The sequence below is a fragment of the Heterocephalus glaber genome, unplaced genomic scaffold (genome assembly GCF_053883595.1).
Source record: "Heterocephalus glaber isolate CG9 unplaced genomic scaffold, H.glaber_assembly_v1.0 deba00001613, whole genome shotgun sequence".
NCBI lineage: Eukaryota > Metazoa > Chordata > Mammalia > Rodentia > Bathyergidae > Heterocephalus > Heterocephalus glaber.
This window is the reverse complement of record NW_028258384.1, coordinates 26915453-26935358: the sequence shown is the minus strand read 5'-3', so window position 1 is coordinate 26935358 and position 19906 is coordinate 26915453. Positions and strand designations below refer to the sequence as shown.

At 38.4% G+C, this 19906-nt stretch overlaps 1 long non-coding RNA gene and 1 pseudogene across 1 annotated transcript in view; one reads left to right on the top strand and one right to left on the bottom strand.

Annotated features, from left to right (window-relative positions):
• LOC147822525 (uncharacterized) overlaps positions 1-19906 on the bottom strand; it is a 110071-nt gene that overhangs the window by 63149 nt on the left and 27016 nt on the right. The gene's annotated exons all lie outside the window — the stretch shown is intronic.
• LOC101700930 (large ribosomal subunit protein uL18 pseudogene) lies at positions 1173-19852 on the top strand (annotated as a pseudogene).

Sequence of the window (19906 nt, the reverse complement as noted above, 5' to 3'; positions counted from 1 at the left end):
AAATGAGAAGCTCTGGCTCAAAAGAAAACCCTTACTGTTAAAGAGCTGCTCCCCAAATGAGTTAGCTCTCCATTAGAATTTTACTAATGGTCATTAAACAAGGAGTGTGCGCAGAGTAGAATTCCTTCTGCATGTAAGCCAGAATGACTCTTTTCTTAGGAACCTGCATGAGCAGCTTGTCAAGTGAAATGGTTGAATGAAATCTCTCACTGCTTCATTTACACAAATTCCCTCCAACCTAGCTGTTCTGTGCTCTTGGCATTTTACTATTTGATGTGGACCTCGGGGAAGCTGAACTCTGAAAATCTTTCTGGTGTGTGAATAAAATGAAGACTGCTTTGTGTCTGCTATTGTTCTGAGTATTTCATTGATTTTTTTTTAGGAAAGAGAGAAAATAATAATGGGTGGGATGTCACCTTCACGTTGCTTGGGGTTGGGATGGGTGAGAAACCAGATCACATTAAATATCATCAGTACTTGTTTCTGCCTACAAGGTTTTACTTTTTAAAAGTAGTGTAGGTTTGTCAACCCTTTGATCATTCCCACACCACCAACAAGATGAAAACATGTCTCCTTTCTCATGTATCTTGATGTTTATGTCTCATGTCAATTGGATATTTTGGTGCGCATGTCAGCTGGATGCCTCGAAAGTAAGCAAGAAACTGAGGTTACTATGACCACTGCCTATTGGGACCAAGTACCCCAGCCTTTATCTAATTAATGCTTGTACCTCACAGACCAAGAAAGTGAGAACTCCTAGTAGTGTGCACCAGTTGTCCTCACCACAGTGGTTCACAAATTTGTAAACAATCTGACAGCAGACTTTCCAGCCCCATCCAATTTTACTCTTGCAATCATGCTAAGAGTTTATCTTTAGGCATTTCCTCCTTCTCTTATAGAGTATCAGGATATTATGTCAGAAGGAGCTTCTTCTTCTAAGCAGCAGGGCTGTTAACCAGAATTATCCCATTTCTTGGCATGGCTAATATGGTTTCCCCAACTTCTGCTGCTGTTTTGGAGCTAAAAGGATTGGCTAATTAATTTAGGGGAGAAAGTAGTGTTCTACTTTGTGTTATGGTTTAGAACTAACCCCTCCCCTGCCCCCAATCTCATGTATGGTGGTGGGGCCTGGCTGGAATGGGCATGTCTCTGGGTGTATGACTTGGGACGGTATGTTCACAGCCCTGGCTCCTCCCTTCAGTCTCTGCTTCCTGGCGAACACAATGTAAGCAGCTTTCCTCTGCCAAGCCCCTCCTCCATGCCATTTTTGCCTTGGAGCCTGTAGACCATAGACTGAAACTTCTGAAACTGTGAGCTGAAATCAACCTCTTCTCATTTATTTCTACCAGGAATGTTGTCCCAGTGATGGAAAAGTGACTAGTGCACTTTGGAACAATGAAGATTTTTTTTTCACAGTCCAAACTTCCTCATTCCATGTTTCATAATGAAGAAAAGACTTAGATTTTGTAATATAAAGTTCATACTGACTTGGTTACTCAAGGTGAACTCGAAAGAAATAATCTATCAGACATCCAGAAGAACACATTGTCTCTTTGGAATTCAAGGGAAGAATTTCTCTCCAATCGTCAACACTGGAAATTAAGAGTAGGAACAGTATGGAACAGTAATTTGGTCTATAAAAGTCATATGAATCAGCTACTTAAGAGGAGGATACTATAGAAACACACACACACACACACACACACACACACACGGAGTCAGGCAGGCAAATTAGAGACAGAATGGTGATGTACATGGCAGAAAAGTGTGCTGCAGTACAGGGCCAGGCAAAAATTACCCCTCAGTGTCCTCCCAGTCTTTTTTTTCCATTAAATTTATTGGTACATTTTAGGTATACAATACCATTACATTCATCATTGGGATCTTGTACCTTGTCCTCCCAGTCTTGATGACTTAATATCCTAGGAATACATAGACTTTAGGAGGAAGGGTGTAAAATAGCTTCCAACCTGAAAAACCTGCTTCCCTCACCAGCAGAGAAGAGACTCTGTTGATACATTATGCAAATGAACTCTCAGAACCTCCTTTAGATGGTGGCCTTTCTATTCCACAGAACTTTTCCAGATACACAGAAGGAATTGTGCAATCTGAGGTGATGGGCAGGGGAGGTACCTTCTTCCATTTGCAAACACTAGTGACCATTCTCTTTCTACCTTTTGAAATCTTAAAGCAAGACAGGGCACATGTGAGAGATGAGTCTTGTTGAGTGGAAAGGAGGTAAAGATGGGGGCCAACAGATGTTTCTAGAAAAGGAAGGCAGAATTATCAAGTTTGGGGAAAAGAAGTAGACCATTGCAACAATAGCTATTCTCATAGTATAGGCAAATTAGGATGTTACAGAAATTGAATTACAGTAAATAATAGTTGTCAATTTCATTTACTTCTCAAATACTTTAAAGACTATAGGTACAGAATTGTGAGACATTGTGGGAGAATTAAATAATATCTTATATTTACAAGCCCTTACTCTATGCCTGCCACAGTGCTATGTGGTTCATATATTTATTTTATTCCATCCTCACAGTCACTCTGATCAGGTAGGTATTTTTATTATCCCCCACTCATATGTTCTAAGACATTGAAAGTTTAAGTGACCTGCCCAAGGTCACAGCTAGTATCAGAGCCATTGTTAGGTCTCAGGCACACAGATTCCACAGATTAGACACTTAATCATGACCCAAGCCTACAGATCCTTTCTGGTCTTTGTGAAATTATTTTAATGTTAGTAGTTTCAGAAATATTTTATGAAATAGGCTGTGTTAACTACAAAAATAAATTTTTTAAAATATTTTGAGACAGGGTCTTGTTCACTTACTAAGTTACCCAGCCTGGGCTTGAGCTTGCAGTTCTCCTGCCTCAGCCTCCCAGAGCACCGGAATTACAGGTATGCTTCACCACTGCCAGTTTTACAATCACTTCTTATCAGAGGACACCACTCAATTCCCTCTAAAGAGAGAAGGATCAAGTCCTAAAAAACCTAGGATGAAAACGAAGTGTGTGTTTGCATATAATTGTAGATTGGTATTGAGGGAGTGAGGGGAAGGATGGATGGTAAAAGAGTCTATTTTCTAGTTTCAGGACTTTGTCTCATGTATGTTCTTAAATATATATCTTCCAAACCCGGTTGTGGGAAGAAACCTGGAGGGAACAATAACCACTCAGGCTTGTATGAAGCCTAACCCCAGAAACAACCAGTCAGGGAAGTTCTGAAGCCCATTCTTTTATACTTCTTCTTGTTTCCAGTATCCGTATTGCTACTGAGAAGCTGACTCCTAATTCTAGGGGCAATGCATGGTGGAGAATAGGGCCCATTCCTCTACTACCATAGTTCTGAGAGTCTAGGCAAACTTTTAGTGCCCTTTCTGCTAGCACCATCACACTTTTACCTTAAGTTCATGGTTCTTTGTATTACACAGTTTATTATCACTTCTTGGGCAAGCATCTAGGGTTGGGTGCTCACCAGGATGGTTCATCTAAGACCTTGGACCTCTGTCTTTAAAAAATCTTCTAGTACAAAATCATTTGACTCCGAAGTCTCCAAAATACCTATCCAAAAGTGAGAATCCTCATTCTCTGAAGCTTTTGCTATTGCATTTTCCTACTATCTTTAGAGAATACATATGCTCATAATCTTATTCCTTACATGCTGAAGGACTGACCCAATCAGTCACACACTTGAGACCTTAGAGCCTCTGGGGAGTGTAGTGACAATATGTTATGGGCCTTGGTAACAAACACAAGCCATGTGAAACAGAAGTAGTGAGGCCAATGTACATGAGGTAAGAAAACTAAATATGAAAAGAACACATTCTCTGCATGAAAATAAAAGCAGAATAGCACTTTATAATATACAGGCACATTTACACACATTATGTGTTACTAATGCCACGTTGCTAGGACAAGCCCTTTGAGTTATATACATGAATTTGCATTGTTTTACCTTCAGTTCACCAAACATCATTAATTTTTTATTTTGTGCCAGGAAAACTTGTATGGATAGTTCAAAGTGCTATATAGATGCCGAAAGACTCAAGAATGAATCTCAAATATCTGGTGTAATGTTGGAGATAAACAGTCACTCTGTTTCTATGAGTGTAAAATATTGGCATATATTTTTGGATGGTGATTTGTCAACAATTTTTAAAATTAAATGGGCATACATTTTGTCTCAGAATTTTAACTACAAGGAATTTCTCCTATGAAAACAGAGTAAGCTGGGTGTGGAAGTGTATACCTGAAATTCCAATGCTCTGAGAGGGTGAGGCAAGAAGATTGCAAGTTGAAGCCCATCATGGGCAATTTATCAACTTAGCGAGATCCTGACTAAAAATAAAAAGGGGCTGAGGATGTAGCTCGGGGTGAAGGTTCTGTGTTCAATCCCCAGTACTGAAAAACGAAACAAAACATAGTCACAATTGTGCAAAGAGATTTGTACTAGGGAAGTTCATTGTAACACTTTATAATGATGAAAAAATAGTTACACATTTTCATGGGAAAATGGTTAAGCCCTGGAAATTCCATGATTATGTTAAAATTCTGAGACAAAATGTATGCTTATTTAATTTTGAAAAATACTGATAAATTGCCTTCCAAAAATGTGACTCAAAATTTGGAAACAGGCATATGATAGAATAATGACTACTGACACATGCACACGCCCTAAAGATATCCACATTCTGCTCCACGAAATCTGGGAATATGTTATGTTACATGGCTGAGGGAATTGAGGTTGCTTATCAGTTGCCCTTGAAATGGATTGCCCAGGTATGCATGATGTAGTTACAATGGTCCTTATAAGACAGTAGGTAATATGAAGATAAAGGCAAAATGATTTGAAGATGTTCTACTGTTGGATTTAACCACAGAGGAAGAAGGCGCACACCAAGAAGTGCAAGAATGCTTCTGTAAAAGCCGCAAAAAGCAAGGATACATTCTCTCACTGAACCTCTAGAAGGAGTGAACCCACTGACACTTTGACTTCAGCCCATTGAAACAAATTTCTAACTTCTCCAAAACTGTAAGAGAATAAATGTCTGTTGTTTTAAGCCACTCAATTTGTGGTAATTTGTTATAGCAGCACTATAAACTAATACACAAAGAAAGATGATAACTTGATACTTTAATCTCACATTAAGAACATGTTCTAACAGGCCTGAGAGTCATCTAACTCTCTAAATGTAGAGAATTGTACGGTAGCATAATTGACTAGGGTTTCAGTCATTTTCCAATTCTGTAAAATTGATAAGATGCAGTGACATTATTTTCTAGCCTCCTAAAGAAGGTACCATGAGGGGTGGGGATGGGAGAGTAATGGTGGAACACCAAGGTTATTTTTTAGGACACTGAAAATATTCTGTATGATATTACAATGGTGGATACATATGCATTTATCCTCTCCCATAGAATGTACAAGAGTGACCCCTAAGGAAAACTATGAACTTTAGGTGATAATGATGTGTTAATGTAGTTTCACTCCACAATTGTAAAAATGTACCACTCTAGTGGGGCATCTTGATAATGGAGGAGGCTGTGCATATGTGGGGCAAAAGATACTATATACTGGAAATCTCTGTGCCTTTATCTCAATTTTTCTGTGAAACTAAAATTGCTCTTAGAAGTACTCTTTTTTAAAAAACCTGTCCCCTTCTGGGGACAAAAGAATTAAAGACATCATACAACAGTGATGTATGCATACCCATGTTTATAACAGCACAATTCATAATGGCTAAATCTTGGAAGCAGCTTATATGTCCATCAACAGATGAATGGATAAAGAAAATGTATTAATACACAAAAGTACTATGCCATAAAGAAGATTAAACTTGAGAGATTTTTAGGAAAATGGATGCACCTTGACACCATAATGCTAAGTGAAATAAATCAGATACGCAAGCTTAAATATCACATGGTTTCTCTTATATGAAGAACTCAATACATAAGAAAAGTACAAAATAAAATACAGACAATAGGGAAAAAGAGAGAAAAAAGTTATTGTAATTCAGCACGGACAATGTATCTAAAAGTATACCTTGATTTAGTATAATTGTCTTATGTGTTTTATATGGGTTTTTTTTTTTGCCTTTGAGTCTGGCCGTTAATCTGTATGTATAATAATTAACTTTATAAGGGCTTATAATATAAATAAATGAATCTGATGCTGGCAAAAAAAAAAAAAAAAAAAGGTGACGGAGAGTGATGGATGTGATCCCCATCTCCTCCCAACCCTGAGCTGCCGGAGTTCCTTAAATGGCTGATTCCCAGCTGCCTGAGCCCAGGGAACAATGTCTACTTTGCTAGGAATGGCGCACCCACCCAACCTGCTAGGTGACAGAGCCAGTTGCTCTAGCCACATAGCCATTCTCACTCCCCCAATCTCATTCCCTCCCCTCACATCACCCCACCTAAACCCAACCTACTAACCCTACTACCCTATCCATAAAAGAATCAACTCAATAAACTGGATTGGACTCTCCTTTGGAGTTACTCCAAGAGGTCCCATCCAGATCCACCAAATTCAGGCTGGCTGTGTTCTTTTACAGGGTCATCACTGTTTACCTAACATAGGAGAAGGGGGAAAAAAACCCCGAGATGTGTTATGTACACGTACAAATTCCCCCCAATGAATGTAATCATTATGTATTGCAAACATGTACTAATAAAAAATTAAAAACCTGGAGGATAACATTACTAAATGAAATAATTAATTGTGGTAGTATTGATAACTAAATTAATAGGACTGTCTCAGTTCTAAAATTATAGTTTTAAATGTATATTTATAAAAATAAAACCATATATTAAACTATACATTAAATAATAACCTCCAAAAGGTACCAGGATTTGGTTCTTATTGCCCAATAGAACATTAACCAGCTTTGATTAAAATTTAGCAATCTTGTTTTAGAATTACTTTTTAATTGACTGTATGTAAAATAATAGTTTACAGATACTCTTTTGCCATCCTGCTGGTTTCCTCCTCAATGAGTTAAATAAAACTTTCACACATGCTCACCCTCATTTTTGTGAAACTCTTTCTTCCTTAATCTCTCTCTCTCTCTCTCCTTTTTATATTGTGAGAATCATGCTTTAACAGTAGTTCCATTTTTGTGTAAAACAAAATAATCCCAAAAATGTGATTAAGAGCAGCTGGAGAAATGTTCTAAATTTTTTTAAGCAGTTCTTGATTTGGGGAGGTGAGAAAGATTATCGAAGATTTCTCTATTGAGTGTTTTGCAATACTGAGACTTTGTATAATTTTGCATGATACTTATAATCATTGAAAAATAATACTTTTTTGTGGTGCTAGGAATCAAAATCAAGGCCTTGTGCATGCTAGGCAAATGATCTACCACTGAGCTATATCTCAAGCCCCAAATATAATTATTTAAAAATAAAAATGTACAAAAATAATTTATACATAGTGTGTGTCCCCAAGAAGTTTAAGATTTGGCTGAAGAGCGAGACACATGCTTCATATAACTACAAAAACAAGGCAAGTTATAATAGGTGTCTTAAAGGAAGAGGGCTATCACTTTTTGAGTGCTACGAGATACCAAAGTCTATGTTGTATCATTTATATAGTCTCATTTTTTCATCACAATAACCTTGTGAAGTAGATGCTATCTGTTTTTCAGATGAAGAAACTGAAGCTGAGAGCGACTTGCCCAAGGTTACACAACTACTAAGGCATAGTACCAGAGTTTAAACCCTGATCTTTCTGATCTTTCTGATCCAAAGCTCATATTTTTTTTCCATTCTACCATACTGCCTCCCATAAATATTAGGTCTCATGGTCTGAACTGGCTAGAACCAAAATCAGCATTTTATACTCATCTTTGACACTGTAATTGGGGGCAGGTCCATTCAGACATCACTTAGAAGGGAAAGGGCCAAAACTCTCATTTCTAATATTTACTTGTAGAGATCCTGATTCACCTTGATGTGATAATAGCCGTTTTGGTCCTAACTGTCATCTTGCCCACCAGGGAACCCTGGCATGCATTCCAAACCCCATAGAATAAAAAAGTCATTAAAATAGCTGAGTGTTTCATGTCTAGCACTGATTCCTGAACTGTGTCTAACTGATGCTTGACATATTAAAACTTTCTGAGAAAACTGTGGTACATTCCAGTTGAATATAGCTCACTTTTGTACAGCTTAGTATATAAACCTTTTCCTCCTGCAAGGAGGTGCAGGGATCCTTCTGTCTTGCTGCTGACCATGACATACTTCTATCAGCAAGTCCCTAATAAGTTGCATTTAGTGCAATTCTGGCTTTCTCTATCTCTTTCTTCAGTGTCTTTGCATCTCTGCCTTTGGTAGCCAGTTTTTGTACACCAGGTTTCCCAAAAATATTACCTAAACAAGCCCATGGTTTAACCCATTCTAGAGGTTCCTTGTCCCCCATGTGCTCATGCTCAGTTTGTGCTCCAGTCCTCCTGGCTTTCCTGACCCAGGTAGCTCTGCTTCCTCTGTTTTACAAATCTCTGCCTACCTCATACCTCAACTCGCTCTTCCCCACTGAATTGCCTCACTTGCCAATGAGAAATTCTTCTCACCAGCCACAACCCCAAGTACCTGCACCTGCTGGACAAGCTTCTCTGTCTCTCACAAAGAAGAGTGGGATTGAATAGGCATAACCAGTCAGAAAACTGGAACTTCCCCTGGAGTGGCAAGGAAAATCATGTGCTTAAGGGTTCAAGCCTGGAATTCAGCACCAAAGTAGAAAAGTAGGAATTTATTTCATTAAAAATTAAATTGAAAGCTGAGGTTGAAGGTTGGAAGGATGGGAAAGTGAGTAACAAGGCATATCTAAAGTCTATGGGTGTAGCCTGACCTAGAAACCAGTAAGGCATCGGCTGCTGAGACAAGAATGGAAGGAATGCAAAAGCTTAGCTCTAGTGAATATTTCTGGGCAAGGTCTGGTGTTTTATTGCATAATCACTGAAGCAGTGTTAGGCAATGAAATAAAGTGCCGGCAGAGCACTGAGGAAAAGAGAGATTCATTTGTAACTGAGGAGATGGAAAGCGCACAGAGGATGTGAAATCTGAACTAAGCCTTGGAGAATAAGTAGGATTTCTATTGGTGGTAGTGAGCAGGGGTGTATTTTAGCAGAGAAAATTCAGGCAAAAACACAGAAGTGTAAAAGTTCATGACATATACATTCACTGATCAACAAGTAGTTGCAGTATGGCTGGAATAAAGTATTTTAGGAACGAGGCATAGTCAAAGATGAGGTTGGAATGGTAGACTGGGAGATAGGGGAAATGCAAAGTCCCTTAAATGTATTGGCTAAGCATCATTATTTTGAATCTGTAGAAAATAGAAGAACTATTAGAGGCTTTTAAAAGTTGTCATATAGAAAAACTGTCATCAGGCCAGGGATTTAGCTCAGTGGTGCCACTGTCTGCCTTGCAAGCACAAGGTCCTGAGTTCAACCCCTGGTACCAAAAAAAAAAAAAAAAAGAAAAAAGAAAAAAGAAAAAAAGAAAGAAAGAAAGAAAAACCCCCCGTCATTTTGAGGTAATGTACAGTTCTATGAATTTTAACACACATATAGATTTATGGTACCTTTACTATATTCAAGTTATAGAACAATTCCAACACCCTGTAGAATTCCTTATGCTATCACTTTAAAGTCCTGTACCTCTAACCCTCAGAAGCCACTGATCCATTCTCTGTTTCTATAGTTTTGTCATTCTTAAAATGTTATATAATGGGATCATAAAATTCAAAACCTTTTGCTCTGAAGGTTTTTGGGAAGATGAATGACTTGGTTAGGGGTATTTCAGGAAGATCACTTCAGTGTTTGTGTGAAGGATGATTTAGAGGAGGATAAAATAAAAAACCAGGAGACTATTTGCAAGAGTTCAAACCAGACAGGACTATTGCTTTGGCACATGTGGTACGTATTCATTACAAGGTTGGTTATAGTTAATGAAACAGCTGTGGTAAGAAAATGAAACCAAACTAGGTAATGTTGACATATATATATATATATATATATATATATATATATATATATATATATGGCTTTCAAATACTTAATATGATTACTCAGGGGGGTATAATAGCACACACACACACACACACACACACACACACTGGACTATAAAACAACACATACAGATATAGTCTAAATTTTACTTTTTAAAAGACATGTATAGTATGTATTATACCCACAGAAAAATGTCTGGAAAGTGGATAAATGTACACCAATGTCTTAATTTGTTATTGCTGCAGTGGTATTAAAGGCGATAATTTTCTTCTTATATGATATTCTACATTTCCAAAAGTCCTATTTCCTCTTGCTGCTCCTCCTACCCCCATCTTGATGCCTCAAGAATAGGTAGGAGGGTCCTGAGTCACGCAGAAGACCCCGAATCACCCCGCTGCAGACAGGCAGGTGTGCCCACACCCTGCCGAGGTCCCCAGTCTCGCGGAACACACACCGAATCAGCCTGCTGCAGACAGGCAGGTCTGTGCATGCCCTACCGAGGTCCTGAGTCACGCAGAAGACACCGAATCACCTCACTACAGACAGGCAGCCACCTGATTCCACATTACCAAGGTGCAGAGGACACCAGACCACCAGACCAAGGTACTGAGTCCCACTGTTCCCGGCCCAGAGGTAGGGGCTTCTGAGCGGTCGTCCCACTGCTCCTGGCCCAGAGGAAGGGGTTTCCTGGCCACCATCCCTCCGGCTGCTCCCAGCCCACAGGAAAGGGATTTTGGGTCACCATCCCTACCGCTGCTCCCGGCCCCTGTCCCACCTCACCCAGCTCAGAGGAGGTAGTCCATGCAGGCGCTAACAGCCCCCTGCCCCAGTCAAAATGAGAAAACACATAAATAAGTCTCAAAACCAGACTTCCAGATCACCTACAGCAACCCCAAAGGGAAATGAGATGGAACACTCTGATAGTCAACCACCTGGACCCACTGAACTGGCAACAAAAGGGGATCTGGAAAAAATGAAATCAGAAATAATTTCTCAGATAACAGGAGAAATTGTGCCCTTAGTGCAAGACATGGTTAATAAATCTAGAGAGGAGCTGAGGAACATGATGGAATCCCAACATAAGAAACAAATGGAATCCATAAAACAGATGCAAATAGATTTCCAGGACATGAAAAACTCCACTGAAAGTCTACACAGCAGAATGAGCCAGTGTGAGGACAGAATTTCAGATATAGAAGATAAGATTGCAATTAGTGACCAGGAAAAGAAAAATGGCTTCAAAATTATAAGGGAACATGAGAAATCAATCCAGCAGCTGCTAGATGATGCAAAAAAGAATAACATAAGATTGATTGGGCTCAAAGAAGAAACAGGAGAGAGTGCAGATGACATAAAACATCTCTTCACAGAAATAATGGCAGAAAACTTCCCAAGCAGGGAAAAAGAGCTTGACATACAGATAAGTGAGGCATATAGGACTCCAAATAGCCTTGATCAAAAAAAATCTACACATAGGCATAGAATTGTTAAGATTCCAGAAACACAACAGAAGAACAAAGTTCTACAAGCAGTTAGAGAAAAGAAATCACATACAAAGGAAAGCCCATCAGAATGACAGCAGACTTCTCAACACAAACCATCAAGGCAAGAAGAGCTTGGAGTGACATATTCCAAGCCCTAAAAGAAAACAGCCTCCAACCCAGATTGATGTACCCTACAAAACTATCTTTCAAAATGGATGGAGAAATAACATACTTTCATGACAAAGAGCACCTTAGGAACTTTGTGAATACCAAACCAGCACTCCAAAGAATTTTACACAATAGCCTAGGAACAGACGTTGAGGATCACAACCCCAGGAAGCAAAGCAGAATGAACCCATCTGGCATGACAAGAAATTAAATGTAAAGGGGGAGAACCCAACAAAAAGAAAAAGTCATGGCAATGACAAGTCAATATGTTTCAGTTATAACCATCAATGTTAATGGTCTCAATTCACCAATCAAAAGAAATAGACTGGCAGAATGGGTCAAGAAGCAAAATCCAACAATATGCTGCATACAAGAAACACACTTAATTCAAAAAAACTCATAGACTGAAAGTTAAAGGGTGGAAAACAATACTGCATGCGACAGGAACCCAAAAAAAAGCAGGAGTAGCTGTCCTCTTGGCAGATCAAGTAGATTTCAAACCAACACTAATTAAGAGAGATGAAGAAGGACACTACATCCTTGTAAAGGGAAGAATCCAAGAGGAAGAGATGACAATCATAAATATCTATGCACCAAACACTAGTGCACCCAACTATATAAAACAAATACTAACGGACATGAAAAGCCATATATGCACTAATACAATTGTAGTGGGGGACCTCAACACCCCACTGTCACAAATAAATAGATCAACTAGACTAAAAATAAGTAATGAAATACGAGAACTCAATTGAACTCTTGAACAAATGAACTTAACAGATGTTTACAGAGTCTTCCACCCCACAAAATCAGAATACACATTCTTCTCAGTTGCACATGGGTCATTCTCCAAAATAGACCACATACTCACACATAGAACATGTTTAAGTAAGTGCAAAGGAATTGAAGTTATCCCCTGTATATTATCAGACCATAGTGTGATGAAATTGGAGATCCATAGCAAAAGAAACTCAAAAAATTTCATAAGCATGTGGAAATTGAACAACACACTTCTGAATAACCAATGGGTCACAGAGGAAATTAAAGAAGAAACAAGACAGTTCCTTCAATCAAATGGCAACGACAATACAACATATTGGAATCTATGGGACTCAATGAAAGCAGTCTTACGAGGGAAATTCATAGCAGTGAATACGCATATTAGGAAAACAGAATGAGCCCAATTAAACAACCTGATGCTGTACCTCAAGCTTCTAGAAAAAGAAGAGCAAGACAACCCCAAAGCTCATACAAGGGAAGAAATTATAAAGAACAGTGGAGAAATCAATGCAATGGAGACTAAGAGAACAATACAAAAAATCAATGAAGCCAAGAGTTGGTTCTTTGAAAGAATCAACAAAATTGATAAACCTTTAGTCAACCTTGTCAGAAAAAGGAAAGAAAAGGCCCAAATCCCTGCAATTAGGAATGAAAAGGGTGAAACTACAACAGACCCAGCAGAAATCCAGAGGATCATCAATACCTATTTCCAGAACCTATACGCCAATAAGATGGACAACACAGAAGAAATGGACAGACTCCTAGATACATATGAATTACTAAAGTTGAATGAAGAAGACCTAAAAATTCTGAACAACCCAATATCAACCAATGAAATTGAAAATGTAATTAAAAACTTATCACCTAAGAAAAGCCCCAGTCCTGATGGCTTCACTGCTGAATTCTACAAGACATTTAGAGAGGAACTGCTGCTGCTACTGTTGAAACTCTTCAATGAAATTGAAAGGGAAGCAATACTCCCAAATTCATTCCTGGAAGCAAGCATCCCCTTCATCCCCAAAGCAGAGAAAGGCCCAACTGAAAAAGAGAACTATAGGCCAATCTCACTAATGAACATAGATGCAAAAATCCTTAATAAGATAATGGCAAACAGAATGCAGAAGATCATCAAGAAGATCATACACCCTGATCAAGTGGGATTCATCCCAGGGATGCAGGGATGGTTCAATATACGAAAATCAATTAATGTAATACACTATATCAGTAGAGCCAAGGACAAAAACCATATGATTATCTCCATAGATGCAGAAAAAGCATTTGACAAAATCCAACATGCATTTATGATAAAAACCCTACAAAAATTGGAATAGATGGTCTCTACCTCAAACTGATAAAAGCCATCTATGAAAAACCAACAGCCAATATCATACTAAATTGTCAAAAACTGAAATCCTTCACACTAAAATCAGGAACAAGACAAGGATGTCCACTATCACCACTCTTGTTCAATATAGTTCTGGAAATATTAGCCACGGCAATTAGACAAGAGAAAGAAATAAAAGGAATAAAGATAGGAAATGAAGAAGTCAAATTGTCATTATTTGCAGATGACATGATACTCTATATGGAAGACCCCAAGAACTCCACCCAAAGTCTTCTAGACTTAATAAGCAAATTCAGTCAAGTAGCAGGTTACAAGGTCAACACACAAAAATCAATAGCTTTCCTCTACACGAATGACAGACTCACTGAGAGAGAAATAGGGCAAATAATTCCTTTCACAATAGCATCCAAAAAACTGAAATACCTAGGAATCATCCTAACAAAAGAAATGAAAGACCTCTTCTCTGAAAACTATGGCACTCTGAAAAGAGAGATTGAAGATGATATCAGAAAATGGACTGACATCCCCTGCTCCTGGGTAGGAAGGATTAATATAGTGAAAATGGCCATACTTCCAAAACTGCTATATAGATTTAATGCAATTCCAATTGAGATCCCAGCAGCATACTTCATGGACCTCGAGAAAACAATCAAAAAATTCATTTGGAATAAGAAGAGACCCAGAATAGCAAAAGCAATTCTAGGTAACAGAGACATGGCAGGGGGTATGACAATCCCCAACCTGCAACTCTACTACAAAGCTACTGTGAGAAAAACAGCATGGTACTGGCAAAGAAACAGACCTGAGGACCAGTGGAACAGATTACAAGATGCAGAAACAACGCCAGACACACTCAGCCATCTCATCTTCGACAAAGGAGCCAAACACCCTCACTGAAGGAAAGATAGCCTCTTTAATAAATGGTGCTGGAAAAATTGGGCTTCAACTTGCCAAAGATTAAAACTAGACCTGTATCTCTCACCATGCACTAAACTAAAATCAAAATGGATTAAAGATCTAAATACTAAAATAGAAACTCTGAACCAGTTGGAACAGAGGTTAGGTAGAACCTTTGAAGACATCGGTGTAGGAAAAGATTTTATGAACAAAACCTCAATTGTCCGTGAACTAGCACAAACAATCAACAAATGGGATCTCTTCTTATTAAAAAGCTTCTGCACAGCAAGAGAAACCACCAGCAGTGTGAAGAGACAATCTATAATGTGGGAAAAAATCTTCACCTGCTCTTCCTCAGACAAAGGTCTACTAAATCGAATCTATAAAGAACTTAAAAAGATCAGACCTCCCATATTTAAAGACCCAATCCAAAAATGGGCATCTGAAATGAACAGACATTTCTCAGACAAAGAAGTAGAAATAGCAAATAAATACATGAAAAAAATGTTCAAAATCACTGGTCATTCGAGAGATGCAAATGAAAACAACAGTGAGATTCCACTTCACTCCAGAAAGAATGGCTGCTATCATGAAATCAACCATTAACAAATGCTGGTGGGGCTGTGGGGAAAGAGGAACCCTGCTCCACTGCTAGTGGGAGTGTAGACTGGTGCAAGCACTGTGGAAATCAGTATGGAGATACCTCAAAGAACTAGGACTGGAAATCCCATTTGACCCTGCTATTCCACTGCTGGGGATCTTCCCCAAAGAATTAAAAGAATCATACCACAGTGATATATGTGCACCCATGTTCACAGCAGCACAGTTTGTGATAGCTAAAACTTGGAAACAGCCCAAATGCCCATCAACTGGAGACTGGATAAAGAAAATTTGTTTTTTTTATAAAATGGAGTACTACTCAGCCATAAAAAATGAGAAATTAGAGACATTTATAGCTAAGTGGATGCACATTGAGGCAATACTCTTAAGTGAAATAAATAGGACACAGATGTGGAAATACCGAATAGTTTCTCTGGTGTGAGAAACTGAAAGTGTAAATAAGGACTAAATGTATAATAGGTCATGTGAAATAGGAAGAAAAAGGGCAAAGGAGAAGGAAGTGGGAGGGCTAAGGGAAAGGATAGAAAGGAATGGGATTAATATGAGAAAATGGAAAAATAGGAACAAAATCTTTGCAAATAGGGAGGGCTGGAGGGGTTGAAGGGAGGGCTGGGCAAGGGTGAAAAACAACCAAGAGAGACTATGTAAAGGTGCAAATTTCCAATGATGAATGTCATTATATTGTATACCTAAAATGTACCAATTATTAGAATGAATAATTGATAATGTAAAATAGGAAGAAAAGGTCCAAAGGGGTAGGGGTAGTGGGAGGCACAGGGGAAAGGAAAGAAGGGAAAGGAAAAAATGCTGAGAAATGGAAAAAATGGAAATAAAGTCTTTGTAAATAGGGAAGGGTGGAGGGCGTGAAGGGAGGGCTAGGAATGGGGAAAAAATAAGAACCAAGATGCATTATGTAAAGGTACAATTCCCAATGAGAAATGTAATTGTGTTGTATACCTACAATGTACCAATAAAAGAATTTAATAGAAAAAAGAAAAAAAAAGAATAGGTAGGAGACCAGGTAAGATATGTACAATCCTTTTGTTTGGACTATTTGGTATGATTCTGAGCATATGGTAGACACGATAAATTTCAACTGGTTATTATTTCTGTGTTACTGAGGAGAGAGTTGAGATACTGTAATGAAGTGACTTGGCCAGTTTACACTGCTAATTAAGGGTAAATTAAATACTGGAATCCAGGATTCATATTCCTAGTCCAAACTTCTTTTTCCAAGTTTTTATTATTAAAATTTTCAAACAATATAAGAGATAGTATAATGAGCCCCCATGTATCATCACCCATATTCAACAATTATTACTTTGCTAATCTCCTGACTAGAAGATATCAAAGGAAATTTCACAGAAATTACTTTGATATGCATCTATAACTGACAAGGATGTTTTAAAAGAGTAACCATTATGCCACCATCAGGTCAAACAAATTAAAAACAATTTCTTAATTCTCAGTCCATATTTCAATTTTCACAATTGTTTTCAAGATATCTTTTTATTCGGACTAGGATCCAAACAAGGTCCACCTATTGCACTTGGTTGATAAATTCTCTTCATTTTATTTTATTTTCTAATAGTTTATCCTTCCTTTTCTATGTCACCGATTTGTTGAAGAAACTGGGTCATTTTTTTTCTGCAGATTGACAGTCCGAATTTGGCTAATTGCTTCCTTGTGATATTAACTTGTCCTTTGTTTCCTATATTTCCCAAGCACCAATAGTTAGATGTGGAGGTTTGATTAGAATCAGTGTCAAGTTTTGGGCAAGGACATCAGAGAAGTGATGCTATATACATCCTACTGCAGCACATGATGAGATGCATTATGTTTACTTGTCTCATTTTGATGTAGGCTGAGATTCATCAATGGGTTCAGCTGATACCAGCTTGTCTATCCCCTACTATAAAGATCCCCATTTTTTTTTTTTGGTACCTTGGATCGAACTCAGATCCTTGCACTTGTGAGGCAGGCGGCAGAACCACTGAGCTAAATCCCTGGCCCCCGCCCTTAACTTTTTACCAAATAATCATTGCCTAGATCCATTATTTCATTCAGGAGCTGCAAAATGGTGGATTTTCTAATGTTAACATTTCTTTCGCATGTATTAGCTAGAATTCTTCCACAAATAGAAACCTTTTCTTCTCAGCTATTTGATTACTCTGAGTCACAGTGTATATAGGAAAGCCAGGATAAATGTTTCGTGTTTTCTTTTTGTCAGTTTTGTGAGTAATAAGTATATATTGCCTTTTTTCTTTTTTTGGTTGGGGGTTAGTCCTTGAGTGATTAGGTAAACCATTTGTTTCAGGCTTCATTTTCTGCTTGTGCAAAGTCTGGGAGTAAGCGAGCAACGAAAGCTTAAGGTCTTTTTTAGGCCTTAACAGAGAATGTGTTAAGCCCAGGGTATGTGCATGGCCTTTTCATTTCCTTGGTTATATGGGAGCTTTTATTCTCTTTCTTTTTTTTTTTTTTCTTTTGTGATACTGAGGATTGAACCTAGGATCTTCACACTGAGCTATACCCCACTCCCTTTTTTATTTTGAGACTGGATATTGCTAGGTTGCCAAGTTGTCCAGGCTGGGCTTGGACTTGGGATCCTCCTGTCTCAGACTCCTAGAGTGCTGGGACCCCATTTATTTCCTTTTCCAACACCTTCTTTCCCATGCTTTTCAGACTTTCTTTGCTTGTACTGACTGCTACCCTTGCCACAGGCTGCTGTAACCAATACTTTTGCCTGAAATGCTTTTGGCAAATGCCTCACAATGATCTGCCTTTAGAATATTTAAAGTCAGTTGAAAAGAAGGCAAGTCCTTGTACTGTTCCTTTTATACTCTCAGAGAATCATCAGAATGGTCAAATGCGCGCGCACACTCACACCCACACACACACCCACACAATTCTTTGAGAATAACATCTGCATTGTTTCCTCCAGCACAAGCAATCTTCACCAAGAGTGTAGGCTGCTGTTTTCACAGCTCGCACTACTCTGGTGGTGAGAAAGCTATGGTAAGCTAGCAATTTAAAATGTCACAGTACCCTCTTGTTGCAAGGGAACAATTTTTTCTTCATTAAGCTCTCTCCTTTTTTGGTGTGAGTTTTTTACTAGACTCCAGAGTTTTGTGAAAGTTGCTTCTGACAGTTTGCTAGCTTACTAGTTGGCTTTGTGGAAGGACAGAACCCTGGTATTTCTTCCTCCACCATTTTTAGCAATCTCCAGCTTCTATTTTTTCTAAGGATGGCAATGCCACTCTTAACATGTGTGAGCTAAAACTAAATGTTCATTAATTATTTTATGTACAAATTGTTAGATCAGTGGCCAGTGGAACCCTCTTTTAAGTGGCTCCTTTGTCCTTTTGACAGAATCCACTAATCTTTGATAGCTTCTTGCTTTCTGCTACAAGATTTCCCAGGCTCATCTTGTATATTTATTGCCCACACTTGCATAGCTGTTTATCCAAAGCACTCTGCCTCCTTTTAGTGGGAAAGGTATTTAAAGATCAAAGTCTGCATCCTAAGACATTTTGTTGCATTGATTCTAGGCTTTTTAATGGAAAGTGCTAGGAAGAACATAATTTTTTAAAATAAAAATGTTTTTCCTTCTGTAGTATTGCTGGGCCTGCAGGTCCGTGTCAAGCCACAAACAAAGGTCTGTTTTGTAGAATAAGGTTTGTTGAAGTTGTTAAGAATAAAGCCTACTTTAAGAGATACCAAGTCAAATTGAGAAGAAAGGATAAAACTGATTACTACATCCAGAATCACTTAGTGATCCAGGATAAAAATATTATAGCATATACAAATACACAATGACAGTTCATGTACTAACAAAAATATCATTTGTCAGGTTGTTTATGCCAATATGGAGGAAATATGATAGCCTGTGCCACTTACACACACCAACTACTAAAATATAGTGTGAATTTTGGCTTGACAGATTACACTGCAGCATTTTATACTGGCCTGCTTTTGGCTCACAGGCTTCACGATACGTTAGCACAGAGAAGATCAATCATCATTGAAGTGGAGGTGACTAGCCATGAATACAATGTGGAAAACATTAATAGTCCACCTGGTGCCTTCACCTGCTGTTTAGATGCAGGCCTTGCAAGATGTCCCACTTGCAATGAAGATTTGGGGCCCCTGAAAGGAGCTATGTATGGAGACTTATCCATACCTCACAGTACCAGATGATTCCCTGGTTATTATTCTGAAAGCAAGGAGTTTAATGCAGAAGTACATCAGAAGCACATCATGGACCAAAGCATTGTAGATTATATGTGTTACCTAGTGGAAGAAGATGATGTTTGCAAGAAACAATTCTCTCAATAAGTAAGGAACAACATAATGCCAGATACAATGGAGGAAATGATTACAAAGCTCATGCGGCTATATGAAAGAATCCAGTCTATGAAAAGCCCAAGAATGAAGTCCAAAAGAAGACACTGAATCATACCCAAATGTCTCTCTCCCAGAAGAAATATTGGGTAGCTCAGAGACAATCTTCCTCAAAGCTCAAGTGGGCTACTAAGAGCTAAACTGAACAAAAATTTAGGAAGACTTTTCAGATAAAGACAATAAACTGAGGAGGA